Source organism: Phyllobates terribilis, unplaced genomic scaffold (assembly GCF_046119375.1).
Source record: "Phyllobates terribilis strain yellow unplaced genomic scaffold, ASM4611937v1 Scaffold_213__1_contigs__length_3403324, whole genome shotgun sequence".
NCBI lineage: Eukaryota > Metazoa > Chordata > Amphibia > Anura > Dendrobatidae > Phyllobates > Phyllobates terribilis.
The window spans coordinates 1919222-1940737 of NW_027362973.1; the positions used below are offsets into that span (position 1 = coordinate 1919222).

The 21516-nt window shown below is 42.7% G+C and overlaps 8 non-coding genes and 2 pseudogenes across 8 annotated transcripts; all 10 read left to right on the top strand.

Annotated features, from left to right (window-relative positions):
- The first annotated feature begins 4972 nt into the window (after positions 1–4972).
- Positions 4973–5167, top strand: LOC141214104 (U2 spliceosomal RNA). The gene has a single exon (XR_012283428.1). It is a non-coding gene; the product is annotated as a U2 spliceosomal RNA (small nuclear RNA).
- Positions 5168–6282: 1115 nt separating this feature from the next.
- Positions 6283–6473, top strand: LOC141214008 (U2 spliceosomal RNA). Its single transcript, XR_012283339.1, has one exon. It is a non-coding gene; the product is annotated as a U2 spliceosomal RNA (small nuclear RNA).
- A 1115-nt stretch (positions 6474–7588) lies between these two features.
- On the top strand, positions 7589–7779 carry LOC141213974 (U2 spliceosomal RNA). The gene has a single exon (XR_012283305.1). It is a non-coding gene; the product is annotated as a U2 spliceosomal RNA (small nuclear RNA).
- A 6121-nt stretch (positions 7780–13900) lies between these two features.
- Positions 13901–14139, top strand: LOC141214124 (U2 spliceosomal RNA; annotated as a pseudogene).
- Positions 14140–15254: 1115 nt separating this feature from the next.
- On the top strand, positions 15255–15445 carry LOC141213975 (U2 spliceosomal RNA). The gene has a single exon (XR_012283306.1). It is a non-coding gene; the product is annotated as a U2 spliceosomal RNA (small nuclear RNA).
- Positions 15446–16557: 1112 nt separating this feature from the next.
- LOC141213976 (U2 spliceosomal RNA) lies at positions 16558–16748 on the top strand. Its single transcript, XR_012283307.1, has one exon. It is a non-coding gene; the product is annotated as a U2 spliceosomal RNA (small nuclear RNA).
- A 1115-nt stretch (positions 16749–17863) lies between these two features.
- Positions 17864–18054, top strand: LOC141213977 (U2 spliceosomal RNA). Its single transcript, XR_012283308.1, has one exon. It is a non-coding gene; the product is annotated as a U2 spliceosomal RNA (small nuclear RNA).
- A 1114-nt stretch (positions 18055–19168) lies between these two features.
- Positions 19169–19359, top strand: LOC141213979 (U2 spliceosomal RNA). The gene has a single exon (XR_012283309.1). It is a non-coding gene; the product is annotated as a U2 spliceosomal RNA (small nuclear RNA).
- Positions 19360–20474: 1115 nt separating this feature from the next.
- Positions 20475–20590, top strand: LOC141214141 (U2 spliceosomal RNA; annotated as a pseudogene).
- Positions 20591–21114: 524 nt separating this feature from the next.
- On the top strand, positions 21115–21297 carry LOC141214068 (U2 spliceosomal RNA). Its single transcript, XR_012283398.1, has one exon. It is a non-coding gene; the product is annotated as a U2 spliceosomal RNA (small nuclear RNA).
- The last annotated feature ends 219 nt before the right edge of the window (positions 21298–21516 follow it).

The window sequence follows — 21516 nt, forward strand, 5'->3', positions numbered from 1 at the left end:
ACTCTATCCGAGTTCACTTCACGGCGGGTGGCTCGGATATGAGGAAATTAGGGTATGTAGTCCAGGACGTGCTCAGGAACCTTCTTGGCGTACAAAGGAATGAAATTCTCTCCATCCAGGATTATCCCAGAAGAGGTGACTATGACATCACATTCACCGGAGAAGGTATTTTTAGAGATGTACTAGAAAAGTTAAAAAAAGTTGAAAATAGTCCTGTTTTGAAAGGGATACAAATTGTTGAGCACGTCCTGGATGAGGTAAGACTGGTTATTGTAAAAATATTTTCGCCCTTTGTTTCTGCTCCAGAAGTAATGTCATTTCTAGCAATTTATTTTAAAAGTGTTAAATGTATTGGGAAGATATTAAACGAATATAACATATGGACATCTAAGTGGAAATTCCTTGTGAAGTGTACAAGAGATCCAAATACACCAGGTGGTATACGGCTCCCCCCTGCCCGTTTCAAAATTGGGCAAACAAATGGGGATTTCTTCTTTTCTGGGATGCCAGTATATTGCAGAAATTGTGGGCGCTATGGTCATTCAAAAGAAAACTGTCATGTATCATGTAGAAATTGTGCTAGTGAAGAACATGAGACAAAAGAATGCCCTAAGGAAAAGAAATGCAGTTTTTGCCAGACTCCAGGTCACTTTTATTTTTCTTGCCCTCACAGATTTCGGGAAGATGAGCAAAAGGGGAAGTCCAAGACGTCCGACCAAGGACCAAAAGATCAGACCACCCCTCAGGAGGAGGAACAACAACCTGGAGCCTCTGGAGACAATAAGGGCGTACCAAATAGTGAAGTGTCTCCAGAGTCTATGACAGGTAAAATACCAAATCCCAAAACCTGGCTGCAGGACCTGCGGGAGTCCAAAAGGAGGGCTGAGAAGGAGCAGAAGGGCACTACTGGTAAGGTCAAAAGGGACCGGCAAAAGGCCGACACAGAAGCCCATGCCCAGTCTGGGTCTCCTAGTGCTGAGGGCGCTGAGTGGATAAAGGTGGGTCCTAAGAAAAAGAAAAAGGGTGGTTCGGAGGAGGCAGCAGGAGGTGAACAGATGGACACTTCTCCAGAAGGGGACGTGGACGCTGGACCCTCAGGGGTTTCGGTCTCCGCTGCTACAGGTGGGGACCGGGATCTTGCTGCCTCTGAAGAGTCAGAGGCTCTGCCTTGTGCGCAACCTCCTCCTTTAGGACGACCTTCTACAGGTCAAACAGGGGCGTCGGAACCCCTCGGGGACCCACCTGATGAGGAACTGCATGGCCAGCCAATGGAGACCCAGCGGGTTCTGCCAGCCAGCCCTCCGAGCTATGCCAGTGTAGCGTCGGGTTTATATAAATGTGGTAATCTTTCCTCCTCCACGGAGACTCTCGTGACGATAATATCAGATGAGGAGGGAGGCGCAAGCCCAGTGGTCTGATCAGGTTCATCGGACAGGTAAATCCGTTGCTCTTAGTTACCTAAGTAAAATTTCTACATTTTCTAATGATGGCTGAACTCAAAGGTATTTCCCTCAACGTGAGAGGCATAAAATCTAACACGAGAAGAACTGCTCTTTTTAATTTTTTTACGTGTTTTACTGCATCTGTATTTTTTCTGCAAGAATGTAATATCCCACATGAAATGTCATATCAAAAATATAAAGATGAGTGGAAGTGTGGGCCATCTGTCTGGTCCGGATCGAATGCTGCAGGATCAGCGGGTGTAGCCATACTTTTTAAAGGGAACGTTTTAATTGATTTTATTCAGGAAATTTTACCAGGTCGTATTTTATTAGTGAAAGCTTTTATTGATGGTATTAGATGGCAGTTTTTAAATTTTTATGGATCCCCAGAGAAAAATGAAAGAGCCGAAATGCTTGATCTTTTACCATTATTTATTAATAACTCTGAACCTTTTATCTTAGCAGGGGATTTTAATTGTGTTTTTAAAAGGTGAAAACCGGCGCTCCAGCTCTGTAAGCAGGAACTACGATAAAACCTCAGGTATGCTACATGATATAGTCAAAGATGCTAAATTGATAGACATATATAAAGAGTGTCATAGTGACAGCCCAGAGGATGCCGGTTTCACTTGGAGCAATGCTAATTGTAGCTCTAGGATTGATTTTATTTTTGGTTCAGATAAAACAATACCTGCCAAATGTGAAGTTTTAACTAATATATTTTCAGACCATAAACTTTTATCCTTTACCATAAAAGTAAATGACAACAAAAAATGTGGTAAGAAAAGCTGGAAAATGAACGTATCCCTTTTAACCGACCCGCAGATTTTATCAGATTTTATTGAGTTTTATAGGAAATGTAGAAAAGGGAAAAAAACAAATGAGACTATGAGTGTATGGTGGGATAGAATGAAAGTAAAAATAAAAGACTTTTTTATTAAAAAGAGTATATGTAAAGCCAAAGAAAAATATGAAGAATATAGAATTTTAAATACCCGCCTACAAACATTGTTTAAGCTCAGAGACAATGGGATAGATGTACAAGTTGATATTTCAAACTTAAAAGAAGAGATTTCAAAATGGCTAGAACAAAAAGGAAAAGAGATAATTTTTCGTTCTAGAGTACAACATATAGAAGAAAATGAAAAGTGTTCCAGATATTTTTTTAGGAAAAATAAAAAAGAAAAAGTGATAATTGACCATATAGATGGTGAGAATAATATAAAAAATATGCTGGGTAAAGTTGAGGTTTTTTTTTCTAATCTTTTTAATGGAAAAAATATAGATAATAAATTAATGGATGATTCGCTGCAAGGACTAACAGCTGTTTTAGATACCGCATCCCAAGAGTTTTTATCCCAAGTTTTAACGGAACAAGAAGTGTTAAAAACTATTAAAAGTTTTAAAACTGGAAAGGTCCCTGGTCCTGATGGCATCCCAATAGAATTTTATGTATGTTTTTATGATATTTTAAAAGATGATTTGTTTTATTTGTTTACTGAGGTTTTTAATAATAAGGTTTTATTAAATTCCTGGAAGAAAGGTGAAGTCTCCCTCCTATACAAAAAAGGCGATAAATCAAAATTAGAAAACTGGAGACCAATAACACTTTTAAATTGTGACTATAAAATAATGGCTAAAATTTGTGCAAATCGTCTAAAAGAAGTCATCAGCAAAGTTATTCATTCTAATCAAGTGTGTGGGGTGCCGGGGCGCAGTATATGGGACAATCTGAATTTAGTGAAAGACTGTATTGAGGATGTGAAAGACAGAAAGGGGAAAATGGCGATTTTATCTATTGATTTTGAAAAAGCATTTGACCGTGTCTCACACTTTTATCTTTTTAAAGTTTTAGAGAAAATGGGCATACCAGAAGGGTTTTTACTATCGCTTAAAGCATTTTACAAGGATTGTACAAGTAAGATTTTAGTGAATGGTTTTAAGACACAAGAGGTATTTTTACGGTCAGGGGTGAAACAGGGATGCCCTCTGTCCCCCCTACTGTTTATCTGTGCACTGGAACCAATGTTATGTGCAATACGCCAAAATAAACAGATATGCGGTGTCCCTCTGCCTGGAAGCGGTGGTTTGGAGGCCAAGGTTGTAGGCTACATGGATGACGTGGCGGTCTTGTGTACAGATGCACCATCACTTACGGCCACTCTCCATCAAGTGCAATCCTTTTGCCTAGCTTCTGGTTTTAAAATCAATTTTAATAAGTGTAACATTTTAAGTGTTGGGGGGATGATTTTACGTGATGTACCAATTAATGTCTCCGAATCCATTTCCATTTTAGGTATATCATTCACTGAAAATAATGATGGTTATAATAGTTGGGAAACAGTTACACAGAAAGTAAATACGAAAATATGTATGTGGAACATGAGGAGACTTACAATGGAGGGTAAAGTATTGGTTTTAAAGATGGTGATTTTACCTCTTTTATTGTATCTTAGCATGGTTTTCCCCCCGCCTGTTAATGTTTTAAAAAAGATAACCAAAACCTGTTTTACCTTCTTTTGGAACTCAAAAATGGAAAAGCTGAAAAGAGAAATCGTGATGAAATCAAAAGTAAAAGGTGGTAAAGATTTTCCAGATTTTAATAGGTTTCTTTTAATCCATCTGTTCGTTTACTGTTTTAATGCCCTTTTTAAGAATCACTATTGGTCCTTTTTTATGCGTTTTAATACAGGATTTTTTATGAGAAAGTTTGGATGGTATGAAGTTAATATATCTGTGCCCCATGCTTTTAATTTGTCGACGCATTATGAGATTTTAAGGAAAATAGTGTCCGATTTTAATTTAGGGACTAAGAAAATAGAGGAATTAAGAAATAGTAAGAAACTAATTAAAGAAATACGTAAAAGTGAGGAAATATGTAATGTTGACAGATATGATGATGACAAATCTATGTCTATCTGGAAAATGATTAACGTTTTTTATCTTTTTAATGAACAGAGAGATCTGGCTTGGAGTTGCATGCACCGCTGTCTTCCTTGCCGGGCATTCCAATACAGAAGAGGATTTGTGAGGTCTGCCATCTGCCCAAGAGCCGGATGCCAAGACGAGGAAACGGTGGAACATCTATTATGGACATGTAATTTTGCAAAGGATTTCTGGAGAAGACTGCTCCCCCTACTGGAAAGGGTGGCAGACCTCAAGGACTTTACATATAAAACTGTGCTATACGGACTTATGGAATGCCCCACAATGGACCAGTACACAATGGCTTGGAAGACAGTGAACTGCGCCAAGTCATCTCTCTGGAAAGCGCGCAACATTGCTATTTTTAAACAAGATGTTTTATCAGTGAATGATGTTTTAAGTTTATGTTTATGTGAAATGTATACTTATTATTTAATTGACAAAAAGAAGAATGTACATATTTCCAAAAAATGGCTTGTTGACCAATGGAACCTAATTATTTAAAATCTTTGTATTTTTTTGTTTTGTAAATTTCATTTGTCTTTTAACGTTTGGTATTTGTGTAATTATGCTTGTAATTTGTTAAAGTTTTAATAAACGGTTTTATCCCTCTGCAGGGGATAGCCAAATTAAAAAAAAAAAAAAAATCTGTTCTTATCAGTTTAATATCTGATACGTCCCCTATCTGGGGACCATATATTAAATGGATTTTTAGAACAGGGAGATGGAAAAAGAGCTTGCTCTGTCCACTCCACGCATTGACCTGGTATTGCAGTATCTCCAGGACCGGTGCACCCCTTCTTTAATGCAGTTTCTAAAATCAGAAAGAATTGAATTCAATGTTTTTTGTTCATTTTGCTTGTTTGTCGGATTTTGGGATGGACTCTTTGGCTTTGCTTTTCTTCTCCTCATTGGATTTTTCATGTTCAAAGTTGCAGAAGCCAGATTACAAGCTCATTTTGGTTCAACTTCAGCAACTGTGCATTGCATTGCCATGTAATGTGATGCAATGCTATCTTTCTAGCTCTCCCTTTTTACTTCCTTTTGGATAAACAGACATATTAGGCAAGCATTTTGGAGCTTTCACCTAAATAACTACAGGTGGTGAGATAAGCTGCACAATATAATTGACCTTTCAGTATATTGTTGCACACACACCATCTATTTAGCAAATGCCCTTGTTATCAACAGCAGCCTTTTAAACTCACCTGAGCTAACAGGTATGTGCGCTGGTTACTCTGCTGCGCTTAAAATTTCTTTTTTGGTTTGCTACAATGCCTTTTCTGAAACGTTGTCTCCTTCTGCTGGAACACTGACTTCTTTCATTTAATGCCTGCAGACTATAAAAGAGAACCCAACCCAAAAAGTTTGGTTGATTAGTCTGTGGCATTCTGTTAAACTGTTGCTTATGGCGGTCTCTGTGAGCTTCTCAGCGACATTCAGCCAGCCAGGTATCCTGCCTGCAGTAGATGGAATGTGGCAATGGAACGCTGACTGCGCGTGTCATAATAGGCTCTGAGCCTTTATATACCTGTGCACAGCAGCAGCCACCTTCAGTCTGCTGCTGGACAGCCAGCAGCAGCAGCAGCAGGAGAGGTATGTAATCAGGAGCCCTCCTGCTAAGGGTAGACAGCTGCTCGTTCCACCCCACCCCCCGCCTTAATTGGTTCTCCTCCCTTCCAACGGTGTTGAGGCGGGTGGGAACAGCAGGGGGTGAAGGTGCTGTGTTTAAAGAGGTGGAGTTATGCAGATCTAAAACGCGTGGATTGCAGCAGCAGCAAGCCGAAAAGTGCAGGCATGTAAGGGATCTAGAGGTTGACAACATGTCTTCTTAACGGGAGTCCAGGAGCTCATCTCCACAAATGGACTTTTCAGGATCCTTGGGTGGCTCCGTAGTTTGAAACCAATTCTGGTTTTCGCTTCTCGGCCTTTTGGCTAAGATCAAGTGTAGTATCTGTTCTTATCAGTTTAATATCTGATACGTCCCCTATCTGGGGACCATATATTAAATGGATTTTTAGAACAGGGAGATGGAAAAAGAGCTTGCTCTGTCTACTCCACGCATTGACCTGGTATTGCAGTATCTCCAGGACCGGTGCACCCCTTCTTTAATGCAGTTTCTAAAATCAGAAAGAATTGAATTCAATGTTTTTTGTTCATTTTGCTTGTTTGTCGGATTTTGGGATGGACTCTTTGGCTTTGCTTTTCTTCTCCTCATTGGATTTTTCATGTTCAAAGTTGCAGAAGCCAGATTACAAGCTCATTTTGGTTCAACTTCAGCAACTGTGCATTGCATTGCCATGTAATGTGATGCAATGCTATCTTTCTAGCTCTCCCTTTTTACTTCCTTTTGGATAAACAGACATATTAGGCAAGCATTTTGGAGCTTTCACCTAAATAACTACAGGTGGTGAGATAAGCTGCACAATATAATTGACCTTTCAGTATATTGTTGCACACACACCATCTATTTAGCAAATGCCCTTGTTATCAACAGCAGCCTTTTAAACTCACCTGAGCTAACAGGTATGTGCGCTGGTTACTCTGCTGCGCTTAAAATTTCTTTTTTGGTTTGCTACAATGCCTTTTCTGAAACGTTGTCTCCTTCTGCTGGAACACTGACTTCTTTCATTTAATGCCTGCAGACTATAAAAGAGAACCCAACCCAAAAAGTTTGGTTGATTAGTCTGTGGCATTCTGTTAAACTGTTGCTTATGGCGGTCTCTGTGAGCTTCTCAGCGACATTCAGCCAGCCAGGTATCCTGCCTGCAGTAGATGGAATGTGGCAATGGAACGCTGGCTGCGCGTGTCATAATAGGCTCTGAGCCTTTATATACCTGTGCACAGCAGCAGCCACCTTCAGTCTGCTGCTGGACAGCCAGCAGCAGCAGCAGCAGGAGAGGTATGTAATCAGGAGCCCTCCTGCTAAGGGTAGACAGCTGCTCGTTCCACCCCACCCCCCGCCTTAATTGGTTCTCCTCCCTTCCAACGGTGTTGAGGCGGGTGGGAACAGCAGGGGGTGAAGGTGCTGTGTTTAAAGAGGTGGAGTTATGCAGATCTAAAACGCGTGGATTGCAGCAGCAGCAAGCCGAAAAGTGCAGGCATGTAAGGGATCTAGAGGTTGACAACATGTCTTCTTAACGGGAGTCCAGGAGCTCATCTCCACAAATGGACTTTTCAGGATCCTTGGGTGGCTCCGTAGTTTGAAACCAATTCTGGTTATCGCTTCTCGGCCTTTTGGCTAAGATCAAGTGTAGTATCTGTTCTTATCAGTTTAATATCTGATACGTCCCCTATCTGGGGACCATATATTAAATGGATTTTTAGAACAGGGAGATGGAAAAAGAGCTTGCTCTGTCCACTCCACGCATTGACCTGGTATTGCAGTATCTCCAGGACCGGTGCACCCCTTCTTTAATGCAGTTTCTAAAATCAGAAAGAATTGAATTCAATGTTTTTTGTTCATTTTGCTTGTTTGTCGGATTTTGGGATGGACTCTTTGGCTTTGCTTTTCTTCTCCTCATTGGATTTTTCATGTTCAAAGTTGCAGAAGCCAGATTACAAGCTCATTTTGGTTCAACTTCAGCAACTGTGCATTGCATTGCCATGTAATGTGATGCAATGCTATCTTTCTAGCTCTCCTTTTTTACTTCCTTTTGGATAAACAGACATATTAGGCAAGCATTTTGGAGCTTTCACCTAAATAACTACAGGTGGTGAGATAAGCTGCACAATATAATTGACCTTTCAGTATATTGTTGCACACACACCATCTATTTAGCAAATGCCCTTGTTATCAACAGCAGCCTTTTAAACTCACCTGAGCTAACAGGTATGTGCGCTGGTTACTCTGCTGCGCTTAAAATTTCTTTTTTGGTTTGCTACAATGCCTTTTCTGAAACGTTGTCTCCTTCTGCTGGAACACTGACTTCTTTCATTTAATGCCTGCAGACTATAAAAGAGAACCCAACCCAAAAAGTTTGGTTGATTAGTCTGTGGCATTCTGTTAAACTGTTGCTTATGGCGGTCTCTGTGAGCTTCTCAGCGACATTCAGCCAGCCAGGTATCCTGCCTGCAGTAGATGGAATGTGGCAATGGAACGCTGGCTGCGCGTGTCATAATAGGCTCTGAGCCTTTATATACCTGTGCACAGCAGCAGCCACCTTCAGTCTGCTGCTGGACAGCCAGCAGCAGCAGCAGGAGAGGTATGTAATCAGGAGCCCTCCTGCTAAGGGTAGACAGCTGCTCGTTCCACCCCACCCCCCGCCTTAATTGGTTCTCCTCCCTTCCAACGGTGTTGAGGCGGGTGGGAACAGCAGGGGGTGAAGGTGCTGTGTTTAAAGAGGTGGAGTTATGCAGATCTAAAACGCGTGGATTGCAGCAGCAGCAAGCCGAAAAGTGCAGGCATGTAAGGGATCTACAGGTTGACAACATGTCTTCTTAACGGGAGTCCAGGAGCTCATCTCCACAAATGGACTTTTCAGGATCCTTGGGTGGCTCCGTAGTTTGAAACCAATTCTGGTTATCGCTTCTCGGCCTTTTGGCTAAGATCGTATGACTGTACCTTGATTGGTGCGAGTCTCCTGGAGGAATCCGGACCCTTTTGTGGAGGATTTTCTGCTTTTTCCTGTGGTATTCCATACCGACAGAATCCAAGATGTCTTTTGTGAAGAACACCATCCGTTTGTCCGTGGATCCATCTGACCAGAACAAGAACAACGTGGTTTTCATTGTCCAAGACATCGTTGAAGGCAAAGCTGGAGCAAGACGTTCTGAGATCTTCAGTGTCAACGAATTTTCACGTCAAGGTAATTATGACGTTACCTTTATGGACCAGGATGTTTGCCTTAATGTCTTTGAATGGCTCCGTGGTCACTCTAGTGACCCCTGCTTGGAAGGAGTTAGATGGGAACCTTTGTTTGGTCTGCAAGAAAAGGAGGTGACTGTGACTGTCTATAACCCTTTTACAGACCCTGAGCTGCTGGAGTGCTTCCTCTCTCGCTACTGTGAATATGTGCGGAAGGGAGTGAAGCAAGTCAATTGTCTAGGAATCTTTAACTGTCAGTATAAATTCCGTGTGAAATTGAAAAGGGATCCTGACAGTGTGGGGGGCTTTAGACACCCTCCATCAAATTTTTCCGTTGCAGGCCATAGAGGTTTCCTCTTTTACCCAGGCCAGCCCATGTTTTGCCGTAGATGCTTTTCTTTCGGACATACCATGGTAACATGCCTTAAAGGGCAGTGTTGCCGAAATTGCAGAAAGGAGGGGCATATGGCCAACCAGTGTCCAGAGGCCAAGTCCTGTGATGTCTGTGGGAGTAGTGATCACATGTATAAGGACTGTCCTATGAGTGCACCTAGACGTTCTGATAAAGAACAGAAGGAGGAGGAGCTGGAGAGGAGGCAGATGGCAAGCGCACTGAAAGTGCTGGAAAGATTGGAGAGGGAGGAGAGAGAGGGAAGGAGGCGGGAAACTGGTAGAGCCTCTCCCTCTACGGCGCCAGAGGAGGTGTCCCTGAGACCATGTTCTTCTTCTGCTGAAGAAATGAGGAAGAAGCGGAGGGAAGAAAAGGAGTTCTGGAGGGAAGTGGCAAAGGTGGAGAAAAAGGCAGTGTCTGCGAGAATATCTAGGAAAGTGGTGGAAGCAGAGCTGCCTGAGATGATGACTTTTGGAGAGGCAATGGACGCAACAGGATGTGAAGTGCAAATCTCGGAACCCGACAGTCCTGAACACCCTTCGGGTCCTGAAAACATTGAAGATTTTTCTTCGGAGGATGATAGGGGTGCAAAGAAGAGTCGTAGGGAGGATGGTGGGGGCAGTGATGATGCAGTTTTTAGTGAGCCTCAGAGGAAGATCAGAACTGCCAGAATGAGGAGTGTGGCTGGTGAAGCCAGCGGGTCGGAAACCAGCTGTTCTGTTCTGATGGCGGAGGAGGATAGTGGTGGTGCTGGATAGTGTCACCATATAATATTGTAAATGTTTTTTCTTTTTGTCCTCTTGTGAGCTTTGGTTTAGGCCAAAGGCTATTTCTTTGTGTAATTGGTGAAGGAGTAGAAGTATTATGGGATTTACCATAGTGTCCCAAAACGTAAGAGTGTTTAAAAGTAAAGTAAGAAGAGCTGCTATTTTTGAGTTTTTAGCTATGCAAAATGCATCTATTTTTTGTTTACAAGAATGTGGGGTAGTGGATGGTGTGAAAGGGGATGAATGGTCTTATGGAGCGTCTGTGTGGTCGGGGAGTGCATGTAATAAGAATGATGGTGTGGGTATTTTGGTTAAAGGAAGGGAGGTTGTTTTGAGTGATTATTTGGTTATTGAGGTGGGGAGATGTATCCTTGCTAATTTTGTATACAAGAATGTAAAGTTTTGTGTTATTAATGTTTATGCGCCAGTTGAAAAAAATGAGCGCAAAAATTTATTTGAAAAAATTAAGCTTTTTGTTCCAGGAAGAATACCTGTGGTAATTGTGGGTGATATGAACTGTGATGTGGGGAGAGTGAATGTGGATGTGTCTGGGAAAGCATTATTGGAGTTAGTGAATGATTTTGGGTTGTGTGATATGCAGCGCGTGTGTAACATGAATCCTTTGTTGAACACTTTCTTTTCTGAGAGTGGTAGGGTACAATCCAGATTGGATTATTGTTTTATTTCTAAAAATATGGTTTCTGTTAATTATAGGCAGGAAAACGTTCTTTTTTCAGATCATGTGTGTATGTTGTGTGAGTTGGATATAAAAGTTGATGGAGTGTTTGGGAGAGGATTGTGGAAGTTAAATGTTAAACTGTTAGAGAATGAAGATGTGAGAAAGGAGTATGAAAGGCGGTATGAAGAATGGTGTAAGCATAAAAATGAGTTTGGGAATGTTTGTGAGTGGTGGGACTGGGTGAAGAAACAAGCAAAAATGTTCTTTAAAAATTTAGGATACAAGTATGCAGCAATTAAAAGAGAGAGTTTTGTTAAACTGAACGCGCGGTTGAGCGTTTTGTATAAGTTAAGGGAAGGAGGAGTTGAGGTGGAGGAGGATATTTTAGAGGTAAAAAAGGAGATTAGTGAGTTTTTGTTGGAGAGAGGGAGAAGCATAGTGTTTAGGGCAAAGATTGATAAGATGGAGCAGGATGAGAAATGTTCTCGGTTTTTCTTTAAAAAAGTTTTTGGAAAGAAACAGAGTATGAGCGTGGTGTATGGAGCAGATGGAAGTGAGGTGAGTGGAGAGGATATGTGTGAAGAGGTGGCTTAGTTTTATGAGGATCTGTATGCAGTGAAACAGAGGGATGAATGTTTGGAGAATGATGTTTTGAGTGTGTTAGAGAGTAAGTTGAGTGAAGCAGAAAGAGAGAGAGTGATGGGTGAGGTGACTGGTGATGAGGTATGGAAGGTTATGTGTAGTATGGCTTTGAATAAGACGCCGGGGGAGGATGGCCTCCCAGTAGAATTTTATCGTGTGATGTGGGGTGTGATTGGTAAGGACTTTGTGGATGTATGTAAGTATATGTGGGGAAACATGGAGGTGACTGAGAGTATGCGTGCAGGTATGGTTGTGTTAATTCCTAAGAAAGGGGATTTGAAAAGTCTGAGGAATTGGAGGCCAATAACGTTACTTAATTGTGATTATAAAATCTATGCAAAACTTATGGCTAATAGGATGCGTGATGTGATAGAGAGTGTGATTGGGGATGAGCAGTGTTGTGCGGTACCTGGGAGGCGGATTCATGAGTGTGTGTGTATGTTAAGAGATTGTCTATGGGATTGCATGGGTCGTAAGAAGAGTGTATTTTTGTTAAGTTTGGATTTTGAAAAGGCTTATGATAGGTTGTCGCATGGTTTTTTGTTCAGAGTGTTGTTAAAAATGGGTTTTCCGGCTGATTTTGTTGGGCGAGTGAGAAGTTTGTATGCGGGTGTTTATAGCTGTGTTTTAATGAATGGGTATGTGGGTAGGAAAGTGAATGTGTTTTCGGGTGTGCGACAGGGGTGTCCTTTGTCCCCTGTAGCATTTATTTGTGCAATTGAGCCATTGTTGTGTATGCTGAGGAAAGATAAGGTAATTCGTGGTGTGCAAGTGCCGGGAGGTGGAGGAAAAGAATGGAAGGTGAGTGGTTATATGGATGACGTGTGTGTATTATGTGATTCTGAATGTTCGGTGAGGCGGGTGAAGTTGTTAGTGTCTATTTTTTGTGGTGCATCTGCGTTTAAAGTGAATTGGGAAAAGAGTGAGTGTAAGGGTTTTGGAGGCGGAAGTTTAAGTAGGGATGTAGGTGTGAATGTAGTGAATGGACCTATTAAAGTTTTGGGTGTGAAGTTTTCAGAGAGTTTGGATGGGAAAGAAAGTTGGGATGATGCGAAAGGAAAAGTTGAGCAGAAGTTGAATTTTTGGAAATTGAGGAGTTTATCCTTTTTTGGGAAGATTTTAATTGTTAAGAGTGTGGTGTTGCCAATATTTTTATATATTGCGGTAGTATTTCCACCAGGATATATGTGTATGAGAAGCTTGAATAGAATTTTATTTGTTTTTTTGTGGAACTCGAAAATGGAGAGAGCTAGGAGAGAAATTTTGGTTAAAAGAGTGGAAAAAGGTGGTTTGGGTTTTCCGAATTTGGACGTGTTTTTTGGTGTGAATATCGTTGTGTTTGTTTTGAAAGTGATTAGGGCGGATGGAAAGTTTTCATCTATGTGTAGGTATTTATTTGGAGCGTATTTGTTTCGTTTAAAGTGGCAAGAAAGGGATTTGCGATGTCCGATTGCTTTTGAGGTGCCTGTATGGTATGTGTGGGTTTATAAGTTTTTGGTGAGGTATGAACTGTGTGATGCAGATGTGAGATTGCTGGAGAATAAGAAGGCTGTGTATAGGATGATTGAATGTAGAGAGGTAGAATGTGGAATAAATATGGTTAGGGGTGGTGATGTGCAGAAGGTTTGGAAGAAAGTGCGGATGAGTGGTATGACCAACAAACAGAGTGAAGTTGTGTGGCAGTCTTTACATGGAGTATTACCTGTGAGAGAGTTTCAGAGGAATAGAGGTTTGGTGAGGAGTGAAATGTGTCCAAGAAATGGCTGTGGTGGAAGGGAAAGTGTGTTGCATGTTTTTTGGAATTGCCAGTATGCTAGAGATGTGATTGGGAGAATGGGGCCTTTGTGTAAAGAATTGTGTGGTGTGAATTTGTTGTCTTTTGAGTTGTTTATGTTTGGTTTGGGAATATGTGATGGGACGAAGGAAAGAGTCTTGTGGTTGATGCTTGCATGTATAAAGGAAGTGTTATGGGATGTGAGGAATGTGTATGTGTTTAAAAGGAAGGAAATTGCTGTAAAGGATAGTGTGAAGGTGATTTTGGGGAAGATGTATGTGTGTTTCCTATGGGACAAAAAGAGGAGAGGGGAAGTGGATGCAGAGGGAATATGGAAAGTTAAAAAGTGGAGATATATTGTTAGTACCTCTTGATTTTTGTTATTGTTGTTTTGAAATATGAAATAAATATTTCCGATGATGATGGGGACAGCAAATTGCGTATTGGATTTGACGCAGCTGTTTTGATGGAATTTTCCTTTGTCTGGTTTCCATAGACTGTGGAATTTCCTCGTCTGAGGAGAAAAAAAAAAAAAAAAAAAAAAAAAAAAAAAAAAAAATCTGTTCTTATCAGTTTAATATCTGATACGTCCCCTATCTGGGGACCATATATTAAATGGATTTTTAGAACAGGGAGATGGAAAAAGAGCTTGCTCTGTCCACTCCACGCATTGACCTGGTATTGCAGTATCTCCAGGACCGGTGCACCCCTTCTTTAATGCAGTTTCTAAAATCAGAAAGAATTGAATTCAATGTTTTTTGTTCATTTTGCTTGTTTGTCGGATTTTGGGATGGACTCTTTGGCTTTGCTTTTCTTCTCCTCATTGGATTTTTCATGTTCAAAGTTGCAGAAGCCAGATTACAAGCTCATTTTGGTTCAACTTCAGCAACTGTGCATTGCATTGCCATGTAATGTGATGCAATGCTATCTTTCTAGCTCTCCCTTTTTACTTCCTTTTGGATAAACAGACATATTAGGCAAGCATTTTGGAGCTTTCACCTAAATAACTACAGGTGGTGAGATAAGCTGCACAATATAATTGACCTTTCAGTATATTGTTGCACACACACCATCTATTTAGCAAATGCCCTTGTTATCAACAGCAGCCTTTTAAACTCACCTGAGCTAACAGGTATGTGCGCTGGTTACTCTGCTGCGCTTAAAATTTCTTTTTTGGTTTGCTACAATGCCTTTTCTGAAACGTTGTCTCCTTCTGCTGGAACACTGACTTCTTTCATTTAATGCCTGCAGACTATAAAAGAGAACCCAACCCAAAAAGTTTGGTTGATTAGTCTGTGGCATTCTGTTAAACTGTTGCTTATGGCGGTCTCTGTGAGCTTCTCAGCGACATTCAGCCAGCCAGGTATCCTGCCTGCAGTAGATGGAATGTGGCAATGGAACGCTGGCTGCGCGTGTCATAATAGGCTCTGAGCCTTTATATACCTGTGCACAGCAGCAGCCACCTTCAGTCTGCTGCTGGACAGCCAGCAGCAGCAGCAGCAGGAGAGGTATGTAATCAGGAGCCCTCCTGCTAAGGGTAGACAGCTGCTCGTTCCACCCCACCCCCCGCCTTAATTGGTTCTCCTCCCTTCCAACGGTGTTGAGGCGGGTGGGAACAGCAGGGGGTGAAGGTGCTGTGTTTAAAGAGGTGGAGTTATGCAGATCTAAAACGCGTGGATTGCAGCAGCAGCAAGCCGAAAAGTGCAGGCATGTAAGGGATCTAGAGGTTGACAACATGTCTTCTTAACGGGAGTCCAGGAGCTCATCTCCACAAATGGACTTTTCAGGATCCTTGGGTGGCTCCGTAGTTTGAAACCAATTCTGGTTATCGCTTCTCGGCCTTTTGGCTAAGATCAAGTGTAGTATCTGTTCTTATCAGTTTAATATCTGATACGTCCCCTATCTGGGGACCATATATTAAATGGATTTTTAGAACAGGGAGATGGAAAAAGAGCTTGCTCTGTCCACTCCACGCATTGACCTGGTATTGCAGTATCTCCAGGACCGGTGCACCCCTTCTTTAATGCAGTTTCTAAAATCAGAAAGAATTGAATTCAATGTTTTTTGTTCATTTTGCTTGTTTGTCGGATTTTGGGATGGACTCTTTGGCTTTGCTTTTCTTCTCCTCATTGGATTTTTCATGTTCAAAGTTGCAGAAGCCAGATTACAAGCTCATTTTGGTTCAACTTCAGCAACTGTGCATTGCATTGCCATGTAATGTGATGCAATGCTATCTTTCTAGCTCTCCCTTTTTACTTCCTTTTGGATAAACAGACATATTAGGCAAGCATTTTGGAGCTTTCACCTAAATAACTACAGGTGGTGAGATAAGCTGCACAATATAATTGACCTTTCAGTATATTGTTGCACACACACCATCTATTTAGCAAATGCCCTTGTTATCAACAGCAGCCTTTTAAACTCACCTGAGCTAACAGGTATGTGCGCTGGTTACTCTGCTGCGCTTAAAATTTCTTTTTTGGTTTGCTACAATGCCTTTTCTGAAACGTTGTCTCCTTCTGCTGGAACACTGACTTCTTTCATTTAATGCCTGCAGACTATAAAAGAGAACCCAACCCAAAAAGTTTGGTTGATTAGTCTGTGGCATTCTGTTAAACTGTTGCTTATGGCGGTCTCTGTGAGCTTCTCAGCGACATTCAGCCAGCCAGGTATCCTGCCTGCAGTAGATGGAATGTGGCAATGGAACGCTGGCTGCGCGTGTCATAATAGGCTCTGAGCCTTTATATACCTGTGCACAGCAGCAGCCACCTTCAGTCTGCTGCTGGACAGCCAGCAGCAGCAGCAGGAGAGGTATGTAATCAGGAGCCCTCCTGCTAAGGGTAGACAGCTGCTCGTTCCACCCCACCCCCCGCCTTAATTGGTTCTCCTCCCTTCCAACGGTGTTGAGGCGGGTGGGAACAGCAGGGGGTGAAGGTGCTGTGTTTAAAGAGGTGGAGTTATGCAGATCTAAAACGCGTGGATTACAGCAGCAGCAAGCCGAAAAGTGCAGGCATGTAAGGGATCTAGAGGTTGACAACATGTCTTCTTAACGGGAGTCCAGGAGCTCATCTCCACAAATGGACTTTTCAGGATCCTTGGGTGGCTCCGTAGTTTGAAACCAATTCTGGTTATCGCTTCTCGGCCTTTTGGCTAAGATCAAGTGTAGTATCTGTTCTTATCAGTTTAATATCTGATACGTCCCCTATCTGGGGACCATATATTAAATGGATTTTTAGAACAGGGAGATGGAAAAAGAGCTTGCTCTGTCCACTCCACGCATTGACCTGGTATTGCAGTATCTCCAGGACCGGTGCACCCCTTCTTTAATGCAGTTTCTAAAATGAGAAAGAATTGAATTCAATGTTTTTTGTTCATTTTGCTTGTTTGTCGGATTTTGGGATGGACTCTTTGGCTTTGCTTTTCTTCTCCTCATTGGATTTTTCATGTTCAAAGTTGCAGAAGCCAGATTACAAGCTCATTTTGGTTCAACTTCAGCAACTGTGCATTGCATTGCCATGTAATGTGATGCAATGCTATCTTTCTAGCTCTCCCTTTTTACTTCCTTTTGGATAAACAGACATATTAGGCAAGCATTTTGGAGCTTTCACCTAAATAACTACAGGTGGTGAGATAAGCTGCACAATATAATTGACCTTTCAGTATATTGTTGCACACACACCATCTATTTAGCAAATGCCCTTGTTATCAACAGCAGCCTTTTAAACTCACCTGAGCTAACAGGTATGTGCGCTGGTTACTCTGCTGCGCTTAAAATTTCTTTTTTGGTTTGCTACAATGCCTTTTCTGAAACGTTGTCTCCTTCTGCTGGAACACTGACTTCTTTCATTTAATGCCTGCAGACTATAAAAGAGAACCCAACCCAAAAAGTTTGGTTGATTAGTCTGTGGCATTCTGTTAAACTGTTGCTTATGGCGGTCTCTGTGAGCTTCTCAGCGACATTCAGCCAGCCAGGTATCCTGCCTGCAGTAGATGGAATGTGGCAATGGAACGCTGGCTGCGCGTGTCATAATAGGCTCTGAGCCTTTATATACCTGTGCACAGCAGCAGCCACCTTCAGTCTGCTGCTGGACAGCCAGCAGCAGCAGCAGCAGGAGAGGTATGTAATCAGGAGCCCTCCTGCTAAGGGTAGACAGCTGCTCGTTCCACCCCACCCCCCGCCTTAATTGGTTCTCCTCCCTTCCAACGGTGTTGAGGCGGGTGGGAACAGCAGGGGGTGAAGGTGCTGTGTTTAAAGAGGTGGAGTTATGCAGATCTAAAACGCGTGGATTGCAGCAGCAGCAAGCCGAAAAGTGCAGGCATGTAAGGGATCTAGAGGTTGACAACATGTCTTCTTAACGGGAGTCCAGGAGCTCATCTCCACAAATGGACTTTTCAGGATCCTTGGGTGGCTCCGTAGTTTGAAACCAATTCTGGTTATCGCTTCTCGGCCTTTTGGCTAAGATCAAGTGTAGTATCTGTTCTTATCAGTTTAATATCTGATACGTCCCCTATCTGGGGACCATATATTAAATGGATTTTTAGAACAGGGAGATGGAAAAAGAGCTTGCTCTGTCCACTCCACGCATTGACCTGGTATTGCAGTATCTCCAGGACCGGTGCACCCCTTCTTTAATGCAGTTTCTAAAATCAGAAAGAATTGAATTCAATGTTTTTTGTTCATTTTGCTTGTTTGTCGGATTTTGGGATGGACTCTTTGGCTTTGCTTTTCTTCTCCTCATTGGATTTTTCATGTTCAAAGTTGCAGAAGCCAGATTACAAGCTCATTTTGGTTCAACTTCAGCAACTGTGCATTGCATTGCCATGTAATGTGATGCAATGCTATCTTTCTAGCTCTCCCTTTTTACTTCCTTTTGGATAAACAGACATATTAGGCAAGCATTTTGGAGCTTTCACCTAAATAACTACAGGTGGTGAGATAAGCTGCACAATATAATTGACCTTTCAGTATATTGTTGCACACACACCATCTATTTAGCAAATGCCCTTGTTATCAACAGCAGCCTTTTAAACTCACCTGAGCTAACAGGTATGTGCGCTGGTTACTCTGCTGCGCTTAAAATTTCTTTTTTGGTTTGCTACAATGCCTTTTCTGAAACGTTGTCTCCTTCTGCTGGAACACTGACTTCTTTCATTTAATGCCTGCAGACTATAAAAGAGAACCCAACCCAAAAAGTTTGGTTGATTAGTCTGTGGCATTCTGTTAAACTGTTGCTTATGGCGGTCTCTGTGAGCTTCTCAGCGACATTCAGCCAGCCAGGTATCCTGCCTGCAGTAGATGGAATGTGGCAATGGAACGCTGGCTGCGCGTGTCATAATAGGCTCTGAGCCTTTATATACCTGTGCACAGCAGCAGCCACCTTCAGTCTGCTGCTGGACAGCCAGCAGCAGCAGCAGCAGGAGAGGTATGTAATCAGGAGCCCTCCTGCTAAGGGTAGACAGCTGCTCGTTCCACCCCACCCCCCGCCTTAATTGGTTCTCCTCCCTTCCAACGGTGTTGAGGCGGGTGGGAACAGCAGGGGGTGAAGGTGCTGTGTTTAAAGAGGTGGAGTTATGCAGATCTAAAACGCGTGGATTGCAGCAGCAGCAAGCCGAAAAGTGCAGGCATGTAAGGGATCTAGAGGTTGACAACATGTCTTCTTAACGGGGTCCAGGAGCTCATCTCCACAAATGGACTTTTCAGGATCCTTGGGTGGCTCCGTAGTTTGAAACCAATTCTGGTTATCGCTTCTCGGCCTTTTGGCTAAGATCAAGTGTAGTATCTGTTCTTATCAGTTTAATATCTGATACGTCCCCTATCTGGGGACCATATATTAAATGGATTTTTAGAACAGGGAGATGGAAAAAGAGCTTGCTCTGTCCACTCCACGCATTGACCTGGTATTGCAGTATCTCCAGGACCGGTGCACCCCTTCTTTAATGCAGTTTCTAAAATGAGAAAGAATTGAATTCAATGTTTTTTGTTCATTTTGCTTGTTTGTCGGATTTTGGGATGGACTCTTTGGCTTTGCTTTTCTTCTCCTCATTGGATTTTTCATGTTCAAAGTTGCAGAAGCCAGATTACAAGCTCATTTTGGTTCAACTTCAGCAACTGTGCATTGCATTGCCATGTAATGTGATGCAATGCTATCTTTCTAGCTCTCCCTTTTTACTTCCTTTTGGATAAACAGACATATTAGGCAAGCATTTTGGAGCTTTCACCTAAATAACTACAGGTGGTGAGATAAGCTGCACAATATAATTGACCTTTCAGTATATTGTTGCACACACACCATCTATTTAGCAAATGCCCTTGTTATCAACAGCAGCCTTTTAAACTCACCTGAGCTAACAGGTATGTGCGCTGGTTACTCTGCTGCGCTTAAAATTTCTTTTTTGGTTTGCTACAATGCCTTTTCTGAAACGTTGTCTCCTTCTGCTGGAACACTGACTTCTTTCATTTAATGCCTGCAGACTATAAAAGAGAACCCAACCCAAAAAGTTTGGTTGATTAGTCTGTGGCATTCTGTTAAACTGTTGCTTATGGCGGTCTCTGTGAGCTTCTCAGCGACATTCAGCCAGCCAGGTATCCTGCCTGCAGTAGATGGAATGTGGCAATGGAACGCTGGCTGCGCGTGTCATAATAGGCTCTGAGCCTTTATATACCTGTGCACAGCAGCAGCCACCTTCAGTCTGCTGCTGGACAGCCAGCAGCAGCAGCAGCAGGAGAGGTATGTAATCAGGAGCCCTCCTGCTAAGGGTAGACAGCTGCTCGTTCCACCCCACCCCCCGCCTTAATTGGTTCTCCTCCCTTCCAACGGTGTTGAGGCGGGTGGGAACAGCAGGGGGTGAAGGTGCTGTGTTTAAAGAGGTGGAGTTATGCAGATCTAAAACGCGTGGATTGCAGCAGCAGCAAGCCGAAAAGTGCAGGCATGTAAGGGATCTAGAGGTTGACAACATGTCTTCTTAACGGGAGTCCAGGAGCTCATCTCCACAAATGGACTTTTCAGGATCCTTGGGTGGCTCCGTAGTTTGAAACCAATTCTGGTTATCGCTTCTCGGCCTTTTGGCTAAGATCAAGTGTAGTATCTTTTGAAAAGGCAGTTTTGTCCTTGGGCTGCCCTAGTAAATTGATGCATATTACACACTGGTTTGGTGCACTTGTTAGTACGCCAGGTGGCTCATAGAGTTATCTGATGGAAAACATGGCCCTCCAGGATCGAAGTCACTAGGCTGGGTAAGTGTGAGGGCTTTGGAGCAATGTGCCCCAGGAGTAGGCGCCCTGGTGGGAGTCCAAGCTTACTGGGACTGGGAACCCCAGAAAGACTTGGCTTTGTTGCACGCCGCACCTTTGCCAATCATACTTTCTGAGCAACCCCCCCTATTCCTGGCCTCCGGGCTAGGAAGGGGAATTTTTATAAACCCGGTCCGAGGTCCGGTCAGCTTTGGGCTGAGAAACCAACACAGGCTCCAGCTCCACTAGGGTGGCAGCCTAGATGGAAGCTGGGAGCACGAAAACGGCTCTTCTCCGGCTTCGGCTAGGGAGAGCATCGGAGATCCCTGACCCTCGCTGTGGCCTTCTGGCTCGGAGGGATGGGGATGGTTTATTGGGGACCCTCTCCTCCGGGAAGGGTCCACATGAATCCTCGCCTCGTGCGCTGTTTTGGTGTGACTTCGGTCACATTTTTCAGTGCCTTGGATGCAGCTTCAATCAAAAAAATCTGTTCTTATCAGTTTAATATCTGATACGTCCCCTATCTGGGGACCATATATTAAATGGATTTTTAGAACAGGGAGATGGAAAAAGAGCTTGCTCTGTCCACTCCACGCATTGACCTGGTATTGCAGTATCTCCAGGACCGGTGCACCCCTTCTTTAATGCAGTTTCTAAAATCAGAAAGAATTGAATTCAATGTTTTTTGTTCATTTTGCTTGTTTGTCGGATTTTGGGATGGACTCTTTGGCTTTGCTTTTCTTCTCCTCATTGGATTTTTCATGTTCAAAGTTGCAGAAGCCAGATTACAAGCTCATTTTGGTTCAACTTCAGCAACTGTGCATTGCATTGCCATGTAATGTGATGCAATGCTATCTT